Source organism: Hemitrygon akajei, chromosome 32, assembly GCF_048418815.1.
Source record: "Hemitrygon akajei chromosome 32, sHemAka1.3, whole genome shotgun sequence".
Lineage (NCBI taxonomy): Eukaryota > Metazoa > Chordata > Chondrichthyes > Myliobatiformes > Dasyatidae > Hemitrygon > Hemitrygon akajei.
This window is the reverse complement of record NC_133155.1, coordinates 601,036-622,823: the sequence shown is the minus strand read 5'-3', so window position 1 is coordinate 622,823 and position 21,788 is coordinate 601,036. Positions and strand designations below refer to the sequence as shown.

Sequence of the window (21,788 nt, the reverse complement as noted above, 5' to 3'; positions counted from 1 at the left end):
ACAAATACTGAAAGCTTTCAGACGAAGCTAAATAAACGAAAGAGAGAGAAAGGATATATGAATAAAATTATAAAGGACTTGTGTGAAGCCTGTATCAACAAATTGGCCCAAATACTCTGCATATTCTACATAATTCTGTGGAAGAAATAATGCTCAGCTAAACAAACAGAACAGATGGCGGATAGCTTGAAGTGTTGGACTTAGGAGGCTTCACTGTGCTGATTCAAATCCTATTCTCAGTGTGACTTCACAAAGTTCTTTTCTGTGCACAAATAAATAACAGTTAGTGTATCACGGCCACACTCGGCTCTCTCAGAGCATGAGAGACACCCCAGAAAGACAAATCCATGTAATTTGAAACTGGGGTCTCAGGCATCAAATACTATGCTGCATATCATGTTAATTCTTTATTCCATTCCCATACTTACCTACCTGTCTTTCAGCATCCAACTGGGAGCATTGCACTTTTCTGAACTCAGCATCAAATTCTTTAAATTCAGGCAGCTCATTGTTTTGTGTCAAACAGGCCATTTCTAGTGCAGGTTTTCCAAATGCAATCTGGGTTCCACTCCGAGTGCGATGCAGGCTTCACTTTGAGCGCGATGCAAGCTTCACTTTTACAGATGTCTCTAAGTCAATTTTGTCCTTAGGTTGGAAAATACACAACGATCACTCAATTTGGTAACCATATTTCACACAGTATTGCAAGAAATGGCATCAAAACTACCATACATATGAACATAGAGCATCAAACATTGCAGCACAGTACAGGTTCTTCGGCCCACTATGTTGTGCCAGCCTTTTAACCTACTCCAAGATCAATCTAATCCTTCTCTTCTAAATAGTCCTCCACTTTTCTTGCATCTATGTGCTCATCTAAGAGTCTCTTGAATGTCCCTAATATATCAGTCTACCATCACTCCTGACAGTACATTCCACCCACTTACCACTCTCCGTGCAAAAATTATACTTCTACCATCCCCACCCCTATAATCTTCTCCAATCACCCTATATGCCCTCTCCTATTAGCTATTTCTGCTCTGGGAAAAAGGCACTGGCTGTCCACTCTGCCTGTGTTTTTTTTTAAAATCATTTTATACATCTCTTATCAAGTAACCTCTTATCCTCAATGGCTCCAAAGAGAAAAGCCCTGGCTCACTCAACCTTTCATCATAAGACATGCTCTCTAATCCAGACAGCATCCTGGTATGTCTCCTCTGTGCCTTCTCTAAAGCTTCCACACCCTTCTTGTAATCAGGCAACCAGAACAGAACACAATACTCCAGTGGTCTAACCTGAGTTTTATAGAGTTGCGACATTATTTAGCATCTCTTGAACTCCCAGTCCCTCGACTAATGTATCCAACACACGATATGCCTATTATCCACCCTATCAAAAAAAATTAATTTTAAAAATTTAAAATAAAAATTGCTGAGAGTGGAGAGCAAGAGAAAACCAGTTCTTCTGCTAATATACTCAGTGGTCACTTGAACACCAGTACACCATCTCATTAATACAAATATCTAATCAGCCAATCATGAGGCAGCAACTCAATGCATACAAGGAGGCAGATATGGTCAAAGGGTTTGTTGTTCAGACCAAACATCAGAATGGGGAAGAAATATTATCTAAGTGACTTTAACCATAGAATGATTGTTAATGCCAGACAGGTTGCTTTGAGTATCTTAGAAACTAATGATCTTTTGGGATTTTCATGCACAGCAGTCTCTAGAGTTTAGAGAGAATGGTGCGAAAAATGAAAATACATCCAGTGAGTGACAGTTCTGTGGGCAGAAATGCCTTGTTAATGAGATAGATCAGAGGAGAATGGCCAGACCAGTTCAGTCTGACAGGAAGATTACAATAACTCAAATAACCGCATGTTACAACAGTGGTGTGTAGAAGAGTATCTTTGAAAGCATAATACATTGAACCTTGTGTTGGATTGACTACGACAGCAGAAGACCACGAGCAAACAGTCAGTGGCCTTGTTATATACACCTGTTAGGGTACATTCTCCAGATACCTTATGAGGTATCCGTAGCCTTCAGCCAGGAGCAGATGTCATCAGGTGGTTCCCAACCGTCACAGAGTGTTTCGACCCTTAACCACAACACTCTCCAGTTGGTGGGCCAGCAGTGATGGCCAAATCACTGCCCATCTGCTCCTGGCTTCCAGCTTCCCTCCTCTCGCCTATTCCAAATCCAACAAGAGGGTCTTTCTGCCTCTTCCCCCATCCAATGAGTTGTTTGTTTTTTTGCTCCTTTTGTCCAGGCCCAGAGCTGACAACAACTGCCATGCTGATTTGGCTGGGAAACTTCTGCAGCGGAAGAAGGGAACAACCATGCCTGCCATCCCTTGTCTTTGCGCTCCTGCACTAAGGGCTGGTACTTCAAGGCCTTTCTCTCATGGGCCTCTTCCCATCCCTCCTCCCATGGCACCATCAGCTCAACCAGAATTATTTTCCGGTCTTCAGTTGACCATCTGCAGCTTCCCCGTCATCTGTTGTGGAGGAATTCAAGGTGGCTAAATGCAGAGCCTTATTAAGCTTGAGAGATTTCAATAACGACCTGGTAAAGCAAGCAGGCGTTACAACCAGATCTGGGTGCAAGTGGGCAGCCAACGCAGCAGTAGAGCAGGCGGTATGTTCTCTGAAGCTGCGAGATATCATCAGCAACCCCTGCGTCGGGCAGCAAGGCCTCGGCTCAGTTCACTTCCAGCAATGGGGAAACACAAGCATAAGGAACAGGTGAGACATGGTACAGGCAGAAGTACGGATTTGTGAGGAAGAGAAGCGGATGTCAAAGGTAGTGGAACAAGTGTCCCTGGGTGCCTGGACAAAATGTGATCTGCCCAAACGCAAGATCTCATGGGCAGAGTTATGGAGACTGGAGCCCTTCTGTATTTCCTTCATTTTGCGATCTATGTATGACACCCTTCCTTCGCCATTACATCTGTACACATGGGGGATGAGAGAGGATCTGTGGTCAAAAGGGGACACTGGTTCATATGCTGTCCGGGTGTAAAACAGCTCTAATTCAAGAACAGTATAGGTGGCGCCATGATAAGGTGTTGCTGGTTCTTGCTGACACACTAGAGCGAGAGAGATGCAAGAAGAGGACGGCTGGCACAGATTTGAGGAAGGCTATCACCTTCATCAAAGAGGGAGCCAGGACTTTCGTAACCAAACAGCCAAAGCCAAATCTGCTGCTAACAGCCAGGTCCTGGGAGAAGAGTGTTGATGTGGGAAGGAGGCTGCAGTGCCTGGAGGTGCTGCACACAACCCTCTGCCCAGACATTGTACTGTGGTCAACTGAAAATCGAAAAATAATTCTGGTTGAGCTGACGGTGCCGTGGGAGGAGGGATGGGAAGAGGCCCACGAGAGAAAGGCGTTGAAGTACCAGCCTTTAGTGCAGGAGTGCAAAGACAAGGGATGGTAGGCATGGTTGTTCCCTGTGGAGATCCGCTGCAGAGGTTTCCCAGCCAAATCAGCATGGTGGTTGTTGTCATCTCTGGGCCTGGACGAAAGGAGCAAAAAACAAGCAGCTCGTAGGATGAGGGAAGAGGCAGAATGAGCCTCTTGTTGGATTTGGAGTAGGTGAGAGGAGGGAAGCTGAAAGCCAGGAGCTGATGGGCAGTGATCTGGCCACAACTGCCGGCCCACCAACTGGAAAGTGTCGTGGTTAAGGCATGAAACACTCTGTGAAAGTTGGGAATCACCTGATGGCATCTGCTCCTGGTTGAAGGTTACAGATACCTCATAAGGTATCTGGAGAATGCACCCTAACAGGTGTATGTAACAAGTAATCTCTGATTTTTACCAGTGGCTTCCAGGAAAGACTGGATGGCAACCGAGGAAGGTCGGTGACACTAGAGAAACAACTGACCTCCAGGAAAGACTGGCATGGGCTCACAAGGCTAGCAACCTTGTGGGCAGCTCTCGCAAGAGGGCACCACTCAAGCTATGATTGAACACGAAGAGCAATAACCCCAGAGTCTCCTGGTGGGGGGGGGGGGGGAGGATGAGAGACTCAACAGGACGGACATACCGGCCACAGCCAGGACAGGAAGCACAACTACGAGGAAGCTAAAGCAAACAACACTGACCAGAGAGGATTTATCTACAGGAGGTGTAAAGTGACCACTGTGTGGACAGGGAACGCTTGAATTTAATAATATTTTGGGAGTTCATTCATGGGAGTGTCCATAAGTCAAGTGTTTTTAACTCAGAGCTGGGGAAGAGAAGGGACGACTCATACAAAGGAAAAGACCTTAAAAAGAAATAGGTTTGAACATTTTAGTGTCTTTCTCAACCCTTGCAGCAACTCACAATGTACAACTCATCAAATACTTTAAATATGTCACCTCAAGGTTAAAAGAACCAGGAAAAGGACTCATTGCACATTAAGACTACTCTGTATTCAACAAGATTATGTTTGACCACAGAGAGGTATCATGGGTCACCTTCCACAACCTTTGCCTCCTCTCTATCCAAAATCAGTCGATCACAACCTCAAATATACTTGGTTCTTCAGAGTTGACAATTCCAAAGATTCCGAAATTCTCCATCATTTCAGATATCTCCATATCTCATGGTGTTACCTCCTCGGAACCAGAGAAACATCCTCTCACCTCTTACCCTACTAAACTCCCTCAGAATCATACACACCTCTTGTTCTTATTAACTCCAAAGAGCATATTACCCAATATTTTCAAATAAGCCAAATCACTTGACTGATATGTAGGAAGAACTGTAGAACATGAGATCACAGATTGCAATTAAATTAATGTCCATGCGACCTTTTCAGTTAGGTAGAGGTGGGTTAAAGTATCCTCAATTAGTGAGAAACCTCATGTTTTTTTCTTTTCAATAGTACTGAGAGGCATTTTATATTCTCCTGAGTAAACATTACAGTTTACTGTGCAGTCTGAAGAAAGACTTCTCCAACAATGAGGCACTCCCTCAGTATTTGCTGATGTCTCAGATTAAATGGATGATACGTTTGCCATCCAACCCACTGGTACAAAAACAGTAGTGAGTGGGTATTATCATAAGACATGGAAACAGAATTAGCCAAATCCCATTGAGTCTGCTCTGACATTTGATCATGGCTGAATTATTTTCTCCCTCAACCCCATTCTCCTGCCTTCTCCACGTAATCTACACCCTTACTAATCAATAACCTATTAACTTCCACTTTGACTTAGCCTTCTTATCCATCTGAGCACTGATGCAATCCTCTCTGCCAGAATCACTTCCAGAATCATTCTCGTAATCCTCCCCTCGACCATCTCCACTGACACACATCCATCTTAGATCTGGAGCCTAAAACTGCTTACCATTGAGGATGACAAAAGGAAATCCTGGAAAATCCAAGGCCACATAAGTGATCAGCAAAACAGAGTGTTCAGCCTCTTCCAGTTTTGTTTCAGACTTCAAACCATATAACCATATAACAATAACAGCACAGAAACAGGCCATCTCGGCCCTTCTAGTCCGTGCTTAACGCTTGCTCTCACCTAGTCCCACTGACCCTCACACAGCCCATAACCTTCTATTCCTTTCCTGTCCATATACCTATCCAATTTCATTTTAAATGACAATAACGAACCTGCCTCTACCACTTCTACTGGAAGCTCGTTCCACACAGCTACCACTCTCTGAGTAAAGAAGTTCCCCCTCGTGTTACCCTTAAACTTTTGCCCCCTAAGTCTCAACTCATGTCCTCTTGTTTGAATCTCCCCTACTCTCAATGGAAAAAGCCTATCCACATCAACTCTATCTATCCCCCTCATAATTTTAAATACCTCCATCAAGTCCCCCCTCAACCTTCTACGCTCCAAAGAATAAAGACCTAACTTGTTCAATCTTTCCCTGTAACTTAGGTGCTGAAACCCAGATAACATTCTAGTAAATCTTCTCTGTACTCTCTCTATTTTGTTGACATCTTTCCTATAATTCGGTGACCAGAACTGTACACAATACTCCAAATTCGGCCTTACCAGTGCTTTGCACAATTTTAACATTACATCCCAACTCCTATACTCAATGAAAAACACAAAATGCTGGCAGAACTCAGCAGGCCAGACAGCATCTATGGGAGAAGGTAATAACGACGTTTCGGGTCAAAACCCTTCATCAGGAGTGAAGTAACATGGGATGGTCGAGGGGGGATAAGAAGTGGGGGGAGGGATAAAGTAGAGAGCTGGGAAGTGATAGGCTGGAGGGAAATGGGCTGGGGGAAGGTGGAGAATTATGGGAAATAAAAGAGAAAGTCGACTTCATTCATTAACTTCGCACCCAGCTTTCACCCCGCCCTCATATTCACCTGGTCTATTTCTGACACCTCCCTCCCCTTTCTAGGTCTTTCTGTTTCTCTCTCTGGAGACAGCCTATCCACTGACGTCTACTACAAACCTACTAACTCCCACAGCTACCTAGACTATTCCTCCTCCCACCCTGTCTCCTGCAAAAATGCTATCCCTTTCTCACAATTCCTCCGCTTCCGCCCATCTGCTCTCAGGATGAGGCCTTTCATTCTAGGACAAAGGAGATGTCTTCCTTTTTTAAAGAAAGGGGCTTCCCTTCATCCACTATCAACTCTGCCCTCCATCGCTTCTCCCGTATTTCACGCACCTCTGCCCTCACCCCATCCCCCCGCCAGCCCACCAGGGATAGAGCCCCCTGGTCCTCACCTATCAGCCTACAGATCCAACGCATAATCCTCCGTAACTTCCGCCACCTCCTACGTGATCCCACCACCAACCACATCTTCCCCTCCCCCCCACTCTCGGCTTTCTGCAGGGATCGCTCCCTACACAACTCCCTTGTCCATTCATCCCCCCCATCCCTCCCCACGGACCCCCCTCCGGGCACTCATCCCTGCAAACGGAATAAGTGCTACACCTGCCCCCACACTTCTTCCCTCACCACCATCCCAGGCCCCAGACAGTCCTTTCAGGTGAGGCACCACTTCACCTGCAAGTCAACTGGGGTGATATACTGTATCTGGTGCTCCCAATGTGGCCATTTATACATTGGGGAGACCCGCCACAGACTGGGAGACCGTTTCGGCGAACACCGGCGCTCGGTCCTCCAGCAGTGGCGGGATCTCCCTGTGGCCACACACTTCAATTCCACAGACCACTCCCACTCCGACATGTCTGTCCATGGCCTCCTCTACCGTCAAGATGAGGCCACACGCAGGTCAATGGAGCAATATCTTATCTCCCGCCTAGGTAGCCTCCTTCCTGCCGGCATGAACATCCAACTCACTGACCTCCATTGATACCCCTGCCCCCCACCCTTACCCCCATCCCTATCTATTATTTTAGTCTGATTCTCTTTCTCTCTCTTTTTCCCCCCTCACTATAATCTCTCCCCCAGCCCTACCTTTCTTTCTCTTTTATTTCCCATAATTCTCCACCTTCCCCCTAGCCCATTTCCCTCCAGCCTATCACTTCCCAGCTCTCTACTTCATCCCTCCCCCCACTTCTTATCCCCCCTCGACCATCCCATGTTACTTCACTCCTGATGAAGGGTTTTGGCCCGAAATGTCATTATTACCTCCTCCCATAGATGCTGAATGGCCTGCTGAGTTCTGCCAGCATTTTGTGTTTTCTATTTATTTCCAGCATCTGCAGATTCACTCGTGTTGTCCTATACTCAATGCTCTGATTTAGAAAGGCCAAAATACCAGAAGCTTTCTTCACCACCCTATCCACATGAGATTCCATCTTCAGGGAACTATGCTCCATTATTCCTAGATCACCCAGTTCTACTGCATTCTTCAATGCCCTACCATTTACCATGTATGTCCTATTTGGATTATTCCTACCAAAATGTAGCAACTCACACTTATCAGCATTAAACTCCATCTGTCATCTTTCAGCCCACTCTTCTAACTGGCCTAAATCTCTCTGCAAGCTTTGAAAACCTACTTCATTATCCACAACGCCACCTACCTTAGTATCATCTGCATACTTACTAATCCAATTTACCACCTCATCATCCAGATCATTAATGTATATGACAAACAACATTGGACCTAGTACAGATCCCTGAGGCACACCACTAGTCACCGGCCTCCAACCTGACAAACAGTTATCCACCACTACTCTCTGGCATCTCCCATCCAGCCACTGTTGAATCCATTTTACTACTTCAATATTAATACCTAACGATTGAACCTTCCTAACTAACCTTCCGTGCGGAACCTTGTCAAAGGCCTTACTGAAGTCCATATAGACAACATCCACTGCTTTACCCTCATCAACTTTCCAAGTAACCTCTTCAAAAAGTTCAATAAGATTTGTCAACTATGACCTTCTATGCACAAATCCATGTTGACTGTTCCTAATCAGACCCTGTCTATCCAGATAATTATATATACCATCTCTAAGAATACTTTCCATTAATTTACCCACCACTGACGACAAACTGACAGGCCTATGGTTTACTCTTAGAACCCTTTTTGAACAATGGAATCACATGAGCAATATGCCAATCCTCCAGCACCATCCCCATTTCTAATGACATTTGAAATATTTCTGTCAGAGCCCCTGCTATTTCTGCACCAACTTCCTTCAAGATCCTAGGGAATATCCTGTCAGGACCCGGAGATTTATCCACTTTCATATTCCTTAAAAGCGCCAGTACTTCCTCCTCTTTAGTTGTCATAGTTTCCATAACTTCCCTACTTGTTTCCCTTAACTTACACAATTCAATATCCTTCTCCTTAGTGAATACCGAAGAAAAGAAATTGTTCAAAATCTCCCCCATCTCTTTCAGCTCCACACATAGCTGACCACCCTGATTCTCTAAGGGACCAATTTTATCCCTCACTATCCTTTTGCTATTAATATAACTGTAGAAACCCTTCGGATTTATTTTCACCTTACTTGCTAAAGCAACCTCGTATCTTCTTTTAGCTTTTCTAATTTCTTTCTTAAGATTCTTCTTACATTCTTTATATTCCTCGAGCACCTCATTTACTCCGTGCTGCCTATATTTATTGTAGATATCTCTCTTTTTCCTAACCAAGTTTCCAATATCCCTTGAAAACTAAGGCTCTCTCAAACTTTTAACCTTTCCTTTCAACCTAAAAGGAACATAAAGATACTGTATCCTCAAAATTTCACCTTTCAATGACTGCCATTTCTCTATTATATCCTTCCCATAAAACAAATTGTCCCAATCCACTCCTTCTAAATCCTTTCGCATCTCCTTAAAGTTAGCCTTTCTCCAATCAAAAATCTCAACCCTGGGTCCAGTCCTATCTTTCTCCATAATTATATTGAATCTAATGGCATTGTGATCACTGGACCCGAAGTGCTCCCCAATACATACCTCCGTCACCTGACCTATTTCATTCCCTAACAGAAGATCCAACACTGCCCCTTCTCTAGTTGGTACCTCTATGTATTGCTGCAAAAAACTATACTGCACACATTTTACAAACTCCAAACCATCCATGCTGTTTACAGTATGGGTTTCCCAGTCTATGTGTGGAAAATTAAAATCTCCCACAATCTCAACCCTGTGCTTACTACAAATATTTGCTATCTCCTTGCAAATTTGCTCCTCCAATTCTCGCTCCCCATTAGGTGGCCTATAATACATCCCTATAAGTGTTACTACACCTCTCCCATTCCTCAATTCCATCCAAATAGCCTCCTTAGATGAGCCCTCTAATCTATCCTGTCAGAGCACCACTGTAATATTTTCTCTGACAAGCAACGCAACACCTCCCCCTCTTGTCCCTCCGATTCTATCACATCTGCAGTATTTTGCTTAACATTGAAGGTCAAGAAGAGCTCAATAGCTTTTTCATTGCAAAATAATGTTTTAGCCTGTTGGAATCAGCTTGAGAATTTCTGGCACCAGGTCAGAGAAAAACAGCTTGAATTGATTCCTTTCGTTCCAAAAGAATATTTTTGAAGCTTTGATGTCTGATGTCTGTGATGTGCTGGACATACTGTAAACTGCCAAATCACTTTCCCAGGTAGAGAGAAGCAGGAGAATGTTGCAGTTAGAAACTGTATAGTTTTTCAAATTATTTAGAAGTGTTAGGCAATGGAACAATTTTTTCCTGCACACTAGCACAAAGAATAGATAACAAAATACCAAGTTTAAGTAGCAATTCTTGTTTCCCACAATCACGGACCAGCCTGAAACTGGGCACATTCACCCTAAGTGGGTAATCACAGACCCCCTGATTGTGGGTACAGTCACCCTAAGTGGGTAATTACAGACCATAGAGACATAGAAAATAGGTGCAGGAGTAGGCTATTCGGCCCTTCAAGCCTGCACCGCCATTCAGTATGATCATGGCTGATCATCCAACTCAGAACCCTGTACCTGCTTTCTCTCCATACCCCCCAATCCCTTTAGCCACAAGGGCCATATCTAACTTCCTCTTAAATATAGCCAATGAACCGGCATCAATGGTTTCCTGTGGCAGAGAATTCCACAGATTCACCACTCTTTGTGTGAAGAAGTTTTTCCTCATCTCGGTCCTAAAAGGCCTTTATCCTTAAACTGTGACCCTTCGTTCTGGACTCCCCAAAATTGGAAACAATCTTCCTGCATCTAGCCTGTCCAATCCCTTTAGAATTTTATACGTTTCAATAAGATCCGCCCTCAATCTTCTAAGTTCTAGTGAATATAAGCCTAGTCAATCCAGCCTTTCTTCACATGAAAGTCCTGCCATCCCAGGAATCAATCTGGTGAACCTTCTTTGTACTCCCTCTATGGCAAGAATGTCTTTCCTCAGATTAGGGGACCGAAACTGCACACAATACTCTAGGTGCGGTCTCACCAAGGCCTTGTACAACTGCAGTAGAACCTCCCTTTTGCTATGAATGCCAACATACCATTTGCCTTTTTCACCACCTGCTGTACCTGCATGCCCACCTTCAATGACTGGTGTACAATGACACCCAAGTCTCGTTGCACCTCCCCTTTTCCTAATCGGCCAATCTGATTGTGGGCATACTTACCCTCAGTGGGTAATCAGACACCAGGCTGAATTTGGGCACATTCACCCTAAGTGGGTAATTATATCAACACGTACAAAGAAGTTGGATGAACTCAGCAGGTCGGGCAGCATCCGTTGAAATGAGCAGTCAATGTTTTGGGCCGAGACCCTTCATCAGGACAGAAGGAGGAGGAGGCAGGGGCCCCATAAAGAAGGTGGGGAGAGGGTGGAAAACCAATCAGAGGAAAGATCAAGGGGTGGGGGAGGGGAAGCAGGGAGGGGATAGGCAGGAGAGGTGAAGAAGGAATCTAAAGGGAAAGCACTATGGGTAGTAGAAGAAGACAGAGTCATGAGTGGTGATAGGCAGCTAGATGAGGAGACAGAGTGAAGGTGGGATGGGGTAAGGGAGAGGGAGGGAATTACCGGAAGTTGGAGAATTTGATGTTTATACCAAGGGGCTGGAGACTACCCAGACGGTATATGAGATGTTGTTCCTTCAACTGAAGTTTGGCCTCATCATGGCAGTAGAGGAGGCCATGTACGGACATATCCGAATGGGAATGTGAAGCAGAGTTGAAGTCGGTGGCAACCGGGAGATCCTGTATGTTGTTGCGGACGGAGCAGAGGTGCTCGACGAAGCGGTCCCCCAGTCTGCGTCGGGTCTCGCCGACGTAGAGGAGGCCACACCGGGAGCACCGGATGCAATAGATTATCCCAACAGACTCACAAGTGAAGTGTTGCCTCACCTGGAAGGACTGTTTGGGGACCTGAATGATGGTAAGAGAGGAGGTGTAGGGACAGGAGTAGCACTTGCAGGGATAAGTACCAGGTGGGAGATCCGTGGGGAGGGACGTGTGGACCAGGCAGTCGCGGAGGGAATGATCCCTGCAAAAAGCAGAGAGGTGTAGAGAGGGAAAGATGTCCTTAGTGGTGGGGTCCTGTTGAAGATGGCAGAAGTTGCGGATTGCCTGGTCCACACTTCCCTCCCCGCAGATCTCCCACCTGGTACATGTCCCTGCAAGTGCAAGTGTTATACCTGTCCTTACACCTCATCTCTTACCACCATTCAGGGCCCCAAACAGTCCTTCCAGGAGAGATAACACTTCACTTGTGAGTCTGTTGGGGTAATCTATTGCATCCGGTGCTCCCGGTGTGGCCTCCTCTACATCGGCGAGACCCGACGCAGATTGGGGGACTGCTTCATCGATCACCTCCGCTCTGTCTGCAACAACAGACAGGATCACCCAGTTGCCACCCACTTCAACTCTGCTTCACATTCCCATTCGGATATGTCCATACATGGCCTCCTCTACTGCCATGATGAGGCCAAACTCAGGTTGGAGGAGCAACACCTCATATACCGTCTGGGTAGTCTCCAGCCCCTTGGTATGAACATCAAATTCTCCAACTTCCGCTAATTCCCTCCCTCCCCCTTCTCCCATCCCACTTTCACTCTATCTCCTCTTCTAGCTGCCTATCACCTTTCATGACTCTGCCTTCTTCTACTACCCATAGTGCTTTCCCCTTAGACTCCTTCTTCACCTCTCCTGCCTATCAACTCCCTGCTTCCCCTCACCCACCCCTTGATCTTTCCTCTGATTGGTATTCCACCCTCCCCCCCACCTTCTTTATGGGGCCCCTGCCCCCTCCTTCTTCAGTCCTGACGAAGGGTCTCGGCCTGAAACGATGACTGCTCATTTCAACGGATGCTGCCCGACCTGCTAAGTTCATCCAGCTTGTTTTTACGTGTTGATTTGACCACAGCATCTACAGTATACTTTGTGGGTAATTACATATAAAGGCTAAATGTGGGCACATTCACCCTCAGTGGGTAATTACAGACCGGTCTGAATGTGGGCACACTCATCCTCAATTAAAACCAGGAAAAAAAACTGATGTTCTAAGGCATCACAAGTGTCTCAATGACAAGGGGCATCATTGTAGAAGTTAAAAGTCAGCAATTTGACACGAGCCTCCAAGTTGCAGGACAAACTGAAATTTCCTCTACTCAGCAAAGTAGCTAATCTGCTTCACTTATTTCCTCTCACCTGCCAAGTCAGACTCTTGGAAAGAATCAGAACACAATCTACAATTTTCTGTGAGTGAATACAAGTATGGTTATCAATTACTAGTTTATTTTTTGAAGAGTAACACACTGATTTTCATAAGTCACTGGTTTATTTGCAAGTGCTGAGAAAAGAAAGGGAGCACAGACCTTTGTTCTCTCTGCCCCATAGAGGGCAAACCACTCAGCTCAATTTCTGTGGATTTCGAGATGTGTGGAAAGTTGTATAGCACAGAGATCCTCAGATTTGGGTATATTTGGGGGAGCTGGTGATTGTCAAAGAGTGCTGGGGGGCAGCTGAGGAGTACAGTTTACTGCTTCCACTGGATCAACTCACTGTCCTAACATTACTCTCTGCACATTAATGTTACGCTCTTATTACATACAATAGAAGCCTTAACCAATGTCCTCACTATAAAATGTGCAGCATTTTGCACTTGTTAAACTGGTTGACGTGAAAAGAAAACCACATTTTGTTAGCTTGTGTTTCAGGCTGGAACTGCACCAAGCTTCACTTTATGTACTTTATATGACCTGAAATTAAGCCATTTGACCAGAATTGTGGTGATCTGGTAATGTGCCATAGGAATGCGTGTAAAAGGGAGGAGGAGTTTCTGTCAGAGTGGGAAAATGTGTGGGACTTCAGAGTGTTTCAGAGGGATGGAGAGGGAGTGAGGGAGAGAAAGAAATAGGGAATGGGTGAGGGAGTGAAACAGAGGGAGAGGGAGGGAGAAAGGAAGAAGAAACACAAGGAGGAAAGAAAGAAAGACTAGTTGAGAGGAGCAAGGTGGGGAGAAGAGATGAGGTAGATGGTGTGTAGAGAGAGGGGAGAGAAGTACCCCAATCTGACAAGAGGAAAAGAGTGAGAGAGAGAGAGAACACAAGAAAAAGAGAGAGGGAGAGGGAACACACGAGAGAGAGAGAGATTTTTTATATATACATATATAGATATATATAGATAGATAAATAGATAAAGTTGTGGGGTAAAGGGTGCTGGGTATGATCCTGTTATGTGTTATGAACAACTTTCCACCAGAGAAAAGAACGTCAACCACTGTGAGAAACAGGTGCAGCTGTTAACTTCAGCAATTCCCCCTTCCTCTCACATATCACAGGCTCTTTGAGTGGCTGGAATAAAATCCCTTTGGTTAGGAATCATTTTCACTTTGCATGGTCACCTGAAACACTCCTAAAACCTCACACACAATCCAGAGAAGCAGAGTTGGGCTCTCAACATATGGCAAAGTGAAGCTGTGACGGATGGCTGGGCAAACCAGGACTAGTCCCCCAATCAACATCAGTACTCTTCCAGGATTGTGGACTTCTCTATTTGGCTCTGAGTACTAAAAATCAGATGTGTTTCAGCTGCTACAGATTCTACCTTCGTTACTGTATATGGGCAGAAGATGGCAGTGCTGGAACAGGTCTGGGTGGAGAAATTCAAAGAAACTTCAGATGCTGGAAATGTGGAATAAGAACAAAAAATGCAGTTTAACCTAAAAAGTTAACTATCCACAAATGCTGGCTGACCTGCAGAGTGTTTCCAGCATTTTCTACTTTACTAAAATAAATAATGTCACCCAGAGTTCACATTTGGAGTGTTGGGTACCACCTGCTGGGATAAGAATTCTGACCTAATCTGGGTTATAATCAGCCACAGCACAAAAGCTGAGCAATGTTAACATGCCTGGGCAAAGAATATCTTTGTCGAGGAGCTCAAAACAGGGAGAATGAAAAGCACTGACAAATAGTGCATATAGCAGATCTTTCCAAGAGGTAGAACAAAACTAAAAGACTAAATACCCTGCTTATCTTAACATCATTTAACTGGGTCATAGAACATTAGGAACAGGCCCTTTGGCCCACAATGTTGTGCCAAACTAATTAAATTAGTAATTAAATGGCCAAATAAAATAATCCTTTCTGCCTACACAATGTCCATCTTCTTCCATTTTCCTCACATTCATGTGTCAATTGAAACATCTCTTAAAAGTCCCTAATGAATCTGTCTCTACAACCACCTCAGGCAGTGCATTCCAGGTATCCACCAATTTCTGTAAAAATCTTGCCCTTCACATCCCCTTTGAACATAATGCCTCTTGAGCTCTTGATTTTTCAGTCTACCTTGCCATGACCTTTGCACTAGATATGTCTATCTGCATTGCACTTCATGAAACAACACCATATTCTGTATTCTGCTATTTTTCTACTTCATACTACTTTGATGTATGGAATGATATGGGGAGCTTCGTCATGCAAAGTTCAATGCGTGTTTGGAATGAGCTTTCATAAACAATGGTTGAGACAGACACTTTAACAGTATTTAAATGATATTTAGATAAATACATGGATAGGAGTTGTTCAGACAGCTATGGACCAAATACAGGTAGGTGGGATTAACCCGTTGGGCAACACAGTTGACACAAACCAGTTGGGTCAGATGGCCCATTTCCATGTTGACGTCTTTGTGTCTGGATGGCAAGATCTTTACAGTATCTCAGTACATATGACAACAGTAAACCAATACATTATGCTTGTAGCTGCAATAAATGCTTCTTCCAGATAGACACCTGTAAGATCATTAGGTTTAGCAATCCTCTCTACTAAGTCACGATGCCTGAGTCAGGAAGTTAATTAAACAATGCAAGACACCAATAAGAAGTGGTCAGTACCGTATTCATCAATAAACTAGTGGGTTCCTGAATGCTGAGGTGAAGAACCTGAGGCTGTGCACATCACTATGATCAACATCAACCTGCCAGCTACTAACAAATTGTCCAACTTCCATTTAGTGACCAAGTTGCTAACACCCAGAGAAGTTCCCACACATTTAGAAAATGGGGAACATCTGATATGGGTAGAGGCAAGAGTGTAGGAAGGAGGGGGAGGAAAACTGCAGAACCAGATGCACCGCCAACCCCACTATCGCAGGGCAGTAGAGCGAAAATAAAGGAAAACAAACTTCCTTCTGTGCTGTAACACTCTAACTTCACTCCAAGTGGCCATGGAGGTGGATATCATCACTGGGGCATGCTGACCTTTGTAACAATAGGAGCTATCACACTCTGGCAGGATCAAACACTAGCACCACTCTTCCTCTGCCAATGTCTCGATGTCCTGTTGTTTCACAATATCCTGTTGGAAACATGCATCATCATTTCTTTCCTGGAGGAGGACTGCTTCATACACTGGCAAGATCTGAATTAATCGACATCCCAGGCTGCCACTTTAGATCAAAACTGATCTATAGCTTAGTTTCCTTTTCCTACTTTGCCCAACTTGTGTGATGAAACACTACTAAGCTTTTGAGAGAGTTCTCCAATATCACTTGTCTTTGGCAAGAACGCACAGCACAGAGCCTGGCTTTGTGACTATGGCTTGCAGCCATCGGGCTCCTGGATCTGTTGTAGCACTGAATTGGCTATATGTCTGGGGACTCACTTTTGGAGACTCTGCAGTTCAGGTTCTGTACATTATTTGTTTACTTTTTTATTGTTTGTACAATTTGTTCTTTTTTTCACACATTGGGTGTTTGACGGTCTTTGTTGTGTGGGGTTTTTAATGAGCTCTATTGGGTTTCTTTGTTATGTCCCAAAAAGTCTTTCCAAGTGAGGCAACACTTCACCTGCAAATCTGCTGGGATCATCTACTGTGTCCAGTGCACTTGATGAAGCCTACTCTACATTGGTGAGACCCGTCGTAAGTTGGGGAACTGCTTCATCCAATACCTCTGCAGTATCCGCCACAAGCATGACTTCCTGGAAGCAAGACATTTTAATTCCCATTCCTAATCTGATGTGTCAGTCCATGGTCTTCTCTTGTGTCGAGGTGAGGCCACCTGCAAGGTGGAAGAGCAACACCCTATAATTCTGTTTGGGAGAACTCCAACCTGATGGCATGAATATCAATTTCTTCACTCCAACCTATCACTTCTTCTCACCTGCCTATACTTCTCCTTGGATCCCCTCCCCTCCTCCTTCCCTTTCTCCTATCAGGTTCTTTCTTCTCCTGCCTTTAACTTTTCCCATCTGGCTTCACCTATTACCTTCCAGCTAGCTCCCTTCCCTCCCCTCCCCCACCTTTTTATACTAGCATTTTCCCACACCCGCCCCTACCCACTTCCCTCTCAGATCTGATGAAGAGTTCCTCGGCCTGAAATGTCGACTATACTCCTTTCCATAGATGCTGCCTGGCCTGCTGAGTTCCTCCAGCATCCTGTGTGTGCTTTTTGTTTTGTGGTTCCCTGCAAGAAGACGTATCTCAAGGTTGTATATAGTATACATATTTTGATTATACATGCACTGAGAAGTTTTGAACTTTGAAAAATCTATCAGTAGGACAAGTTTGGTGTTTGCCATTTGTATCAAGCTTTTAAGCAGCGAGAGACTACAATGTTCACCCATATTGAATGGTTTTGTGCTTCAGACCACCTAATTACCAAGCTCAATGAAAACCATACAACTGCAGCAACTGGAAATATGAAATTAAAATACAAAAATCACTCAGCAGGTCAGGCAGCGTCTGGAGAGGGAGAAACATACAGTGCAATTTTCCAGCGTTTTTGTTTTGTATTAATGACTGAGCTACTGGCACACAATCTGAAAACCCTCCCTTGATTCCTTTATCTCTGCTCCCCACAGCTCACTAATAGTTATGAAGGGCTGTGGGAAACAAGGTAAAGTAACTGTTAGTGTAATGCTATTACAGCGCAACAACAGGTTCAATCCCTGCCAGTGTCTGTAAAGAGTTTGAACATTCTCTCCATGATCATACTGGCTTCTTTTGGCTGCTTTGGATTCCTCCCATGTTCCAAAGACATATGGGTTAGTAGGTAAATGGGTCACATGGGTGTAATTGGACAGCATGGATTCATTGGTTCAGGGGGCCTGTTACCATGCTGTATCTCAAAATTCAAAAAAATTAAAGTTAAATCATCTCAAGCTCCTATGTAGGTAACGAGATCTTCAGACAAACGAACCCAGGTGAGACTTGAAGTAAACTTGAGACTCAAAGGTAGAAATTAACGACAGGGATTTCTTCAAAGAATGTGTCAAAGGAATAACAAATGACTCAGAGTGGACTTACTCAAGAAGGCTAGAGTACACAGAACCCAAATTCAGGACACAGTGATGATCATTAGTCATGGCAAACTCCAATAGAACATAGAGCATGGGAACTCCGTGTGTATGAAAATCAATAAACTAATGTCAGGATGCACAAGGAACCTCCGTTCAATAAACAAATGCCATGAAAAACACAAGGAAAGCTTAAGGCCTAAACCAGTCACTTAACAAGTTCTAGTTAAAACAAAGCAGTAATGTTAAGTGTGTCGGAGCACTGAGACCTGACACTCTCCAGCGCCCTGCACTGGTCTGAAAAGTTCATGATAGGACCGAATGTTATGGGAGGGAACCCAGCATCTCTCATTCAGGCCATAACTGTACTTGACCATGAACAAATGAGAATCTAGCAGACACTGAACCGAGTCAACAAAATGAGGAGGTGGAGGAGACTTGAAAACACGGGCCAAGAAACTAAAAGGTATGAGTTTAAGATGGGAAACATGAATGATCGGATGAATATGCAGATTTCATGGTAATTGTAGGTGGCATGACACTAGACTGATTCTTCCTAGAACTTTAAAAGGACTAATGGCCATTAAAATCGATCTTCCTTTTCACCATCTCTGCCTGCACCACTTAATGACATCGGCTTCAGGGACACCATCTCAGACTCTTGCTCCGGGAATAGAGGCAGACTTCAGAGAAACTGACATTCAAAGGGTGACGTCCAAATAAAATAACATAAAAGATTATTATGTGCATATTCCACCCAAATAAGATGATCACTCCATATAGTCAGGTTTCCTGAAACTAAACATCTTAGGTGAAACACCCAGTTTCCTTGGCTGTGTACGTCTAGAGAAGACAAACTTCGGCCCCACCAAACTCGTGAGATTAAGGCGAGCTTGATCCCACGCCAAACCCCAGTTTGTGTGGATGCTGAATAATTTGCTTCCTTGTTAAAAATTAATGCCACAAAATAACAGACAGTACACTGCATACAATTAAAGGAATTGTATTTATGAATCTTAACTAAAGGGTTAGTAAAGAATAACATAAACAAAATGGCCCATTCTAATTAAAAAGTCAAATGTGCACAAGTCACTCTGTCACTCACACGCTGAGTGAAAGTGCACACCACCTTCCAAACATCACTCACAATCCATCTTGAACATACGGGCCTCCCACCGGATCATATGCCATGACCGGTTCTCCTCAGTGTCTTTTCTCTTCATCTCCTCTTGAATAAAAGCTCCAAGCCCAGCCTTAGCGTCCCTCACCAGATAAACCTCCCCTCAATCCGATCATCCTAATTGGACGGCACACATTTCTCCTTCTCTTATCTTCAACAGTAACCCAAAAAAGCATGAAAACAGAACAGACTGCTCGTACAGAACTGCCAAAATGAAATACATACAGCATAACAGTAAAAATATGAACCAGGGAATTACATAGGGATCTTGCCAAATCCTGGTTCATTCTCTCTGTCCGCCCATTGACTTAGACAATAGACAGTAGGTGCAGGAGTAGGCCATTCAGCCCTACTAGCCAGCACCGCCATTCACTGTGATCATGGCTGATCATACACAATCAGTATCCCGTTCCTGCCCTCTCCCCATATCCCTTGACCCCACTATCTATAAGAGCTCTATCTAACTCTCTCTTGAAAGCATCTAGAGACTTGACCTCCACTGCCTTCTGGGGCAGTGCATTCCACATATCCACCACTCTCTGGGTGAAAAAGTTTTTCCGCATCTCTGTTCTAAATGGACTACCTCTTATTCTTAAACTGTGGCCTCTAGTTCTGGACTCACCCATCAGCGGGAACATGCTTCCTGCCTCCAGCGTGTCCAGTCCCTTAATAATCTTATATGTTTCAATCAGATCCCCTCTCATTCTTCTAAATTCCAGTGTATACAGGACCAGTTGCTCCAATCTTTCAACATATGACAGTCCCGCCATTCCGGGAATTAACCTTGTGAACCTACGCTGCACTTCCTCAATAGCAAGAATGTCCTTCCTCAAATTTGGAGACCAAAACTGCACACAATACTCCAGGTGGGGTCTCACCAGGGCCCTGTACAGCTGCAAAAGGACCTTTTTACTCCTATACCCAATTCCTCTTGTTATAAAGGCCAGCATGTCATTAGCTTTCTTCTCTGCCTGCTGTACCTGCATGCTTGCTTTCATTGACTGATGTACAAGAACATCTAGATCTCGTTGTACTTCCCCTTTTCCTAACTTGACTCCATGTAGATAGTAATCTGCCTTCCTGTTCCTGCCACTGAAGTGGATAACCTCACATTATCCACATTAAACTGCATCTGCCATACATTCGCCCACTCACCTAGCCTGTCCAAGTCACCCTGCATTCTCATAACATCCTCCTGACATTTCACACTGCCACACAGCTTTGTGTCATCAGCAAATTTGCTAATGTTACTTTTAATCCCTTCATCTAAATCATTAATGTATATTGTAAACAGCTGCAGTCCCAGCACTGAACCTTGTGGTACCCCAGTGGTCACAGCCTGCCATTCCAAAAGGGACCCGTTAATCGCTACTCTTTGTTTCCTGTCAGCCAGCCAATTTTCAATCCATGTCAGTACTCTGCCCCCAATACCATGTGCCCTAATTTTGCCCACTAATCTCCTATGTGGTACTTTATCAAAGGCTTTCTGAAAGTCCAGGTACATTACATCCACTGACTCTCTCTTGTCCATTTTCATAGTTACATCCTCAAAAAATTCCAGAAGATTAGTCAAGCATGATTTTCCCTTCATAAATCCATGCTGACTCGGACTGATCCTTCTACTGCTATCCAAATGTGTCATAATTTCATCTTTTATAATTGACTCCAGCATTTTTCCCACCACTGACGTCAGGCTAATCGGTCTATAATTCCCTGTTTTCTCCCTCCCTCCTTTCTTGAAAAGTGGGACAACATTAGCCACCCTCCAATCAGCAGGAACTGTTCCTGAATCTATAGAACATTGGAAAATGATTACCAATGTGTCCACGATTTCTAGAGCCACCTCCTTAAGTACCCTGGGATGCAGACCATCAGGTCCTGGGGACTTATCAGCCTTCAGACCCAACAGTCTATCCAACACCATTTCTTGCCCAATATAAATTTCCTTCAGTTCATCCATTACCCTAGTTCCTTTGGCCACTATTACATCTGGGAGATCGTTTGTGTCTTCCCTAGTGAAGACAGATCCAAAGTACCTGTTCAACTCATCTGCCATTTCCTTGTTCCCCATAATAAATTCACCCATTTCTGTCTTCAATGGCCCAATTTTGGTCTTAACTATTTTTTTGCTATTCACATACCTAAAGAAGCTTTTACTATCCTCCTTTATATTCTTGGCTAGTTTACCTTCATATCTCATTTTTTCTCGGCGTACTGCCTTTTTTGTTATTCTCTGTTGCTCTTTAAAAGCTTCCCAGTCCTCCGGTTTCCCGCTCATCTTTGCTATGTTATACTTCTTCTCTTTTATTTTTACACTGTCCTTTACTTCCCTCGTCAGCCACGGCCTCCCCTTACTCCCCTTAGGATCTTTCTTCCTCTTTGGAATGAACCGATCCTGCACCTTCTGCATTATTCCCAGAAATACCTGCCATTGTTATTCCACTGTCTTCCCTGCTAGGGTTTTGTTCCATTGAACTTTGGCCAGCTC

At 44.3% G+C, this 21,788-nt stretch overlaps 1 protein-coding gene across 9 annotated transcripts in view; it reads right to left on the bottom strand.

Moving 5' to 3' along the window:
* Nucleotides 1-21,788, bottom strand: part of hivep3b (HIVEP zinc finger 3b) — a 696,153-nt gene that overhangs the window by 488,861 nt on the left and 185,504 nt on the right. For 4 of the 9 annotated variants that reach the window (XM_073034359.1, XM_073034361.1, XM_073034353.1 and 1 more), the window contains exon 2: nt 429-645. The exons of 4 other annotated variants lie outside the window; for them this stretch is intronic. The gene's annotated coding sequence lies outside the window, so the exon portion shown is untranslated. The remainder of the gene's footprint in view (nt 1-428; nt 646-21,788) is intronic. One more of the 9 variants, XM_073034354.1, reaches the window with a different exon arrangement.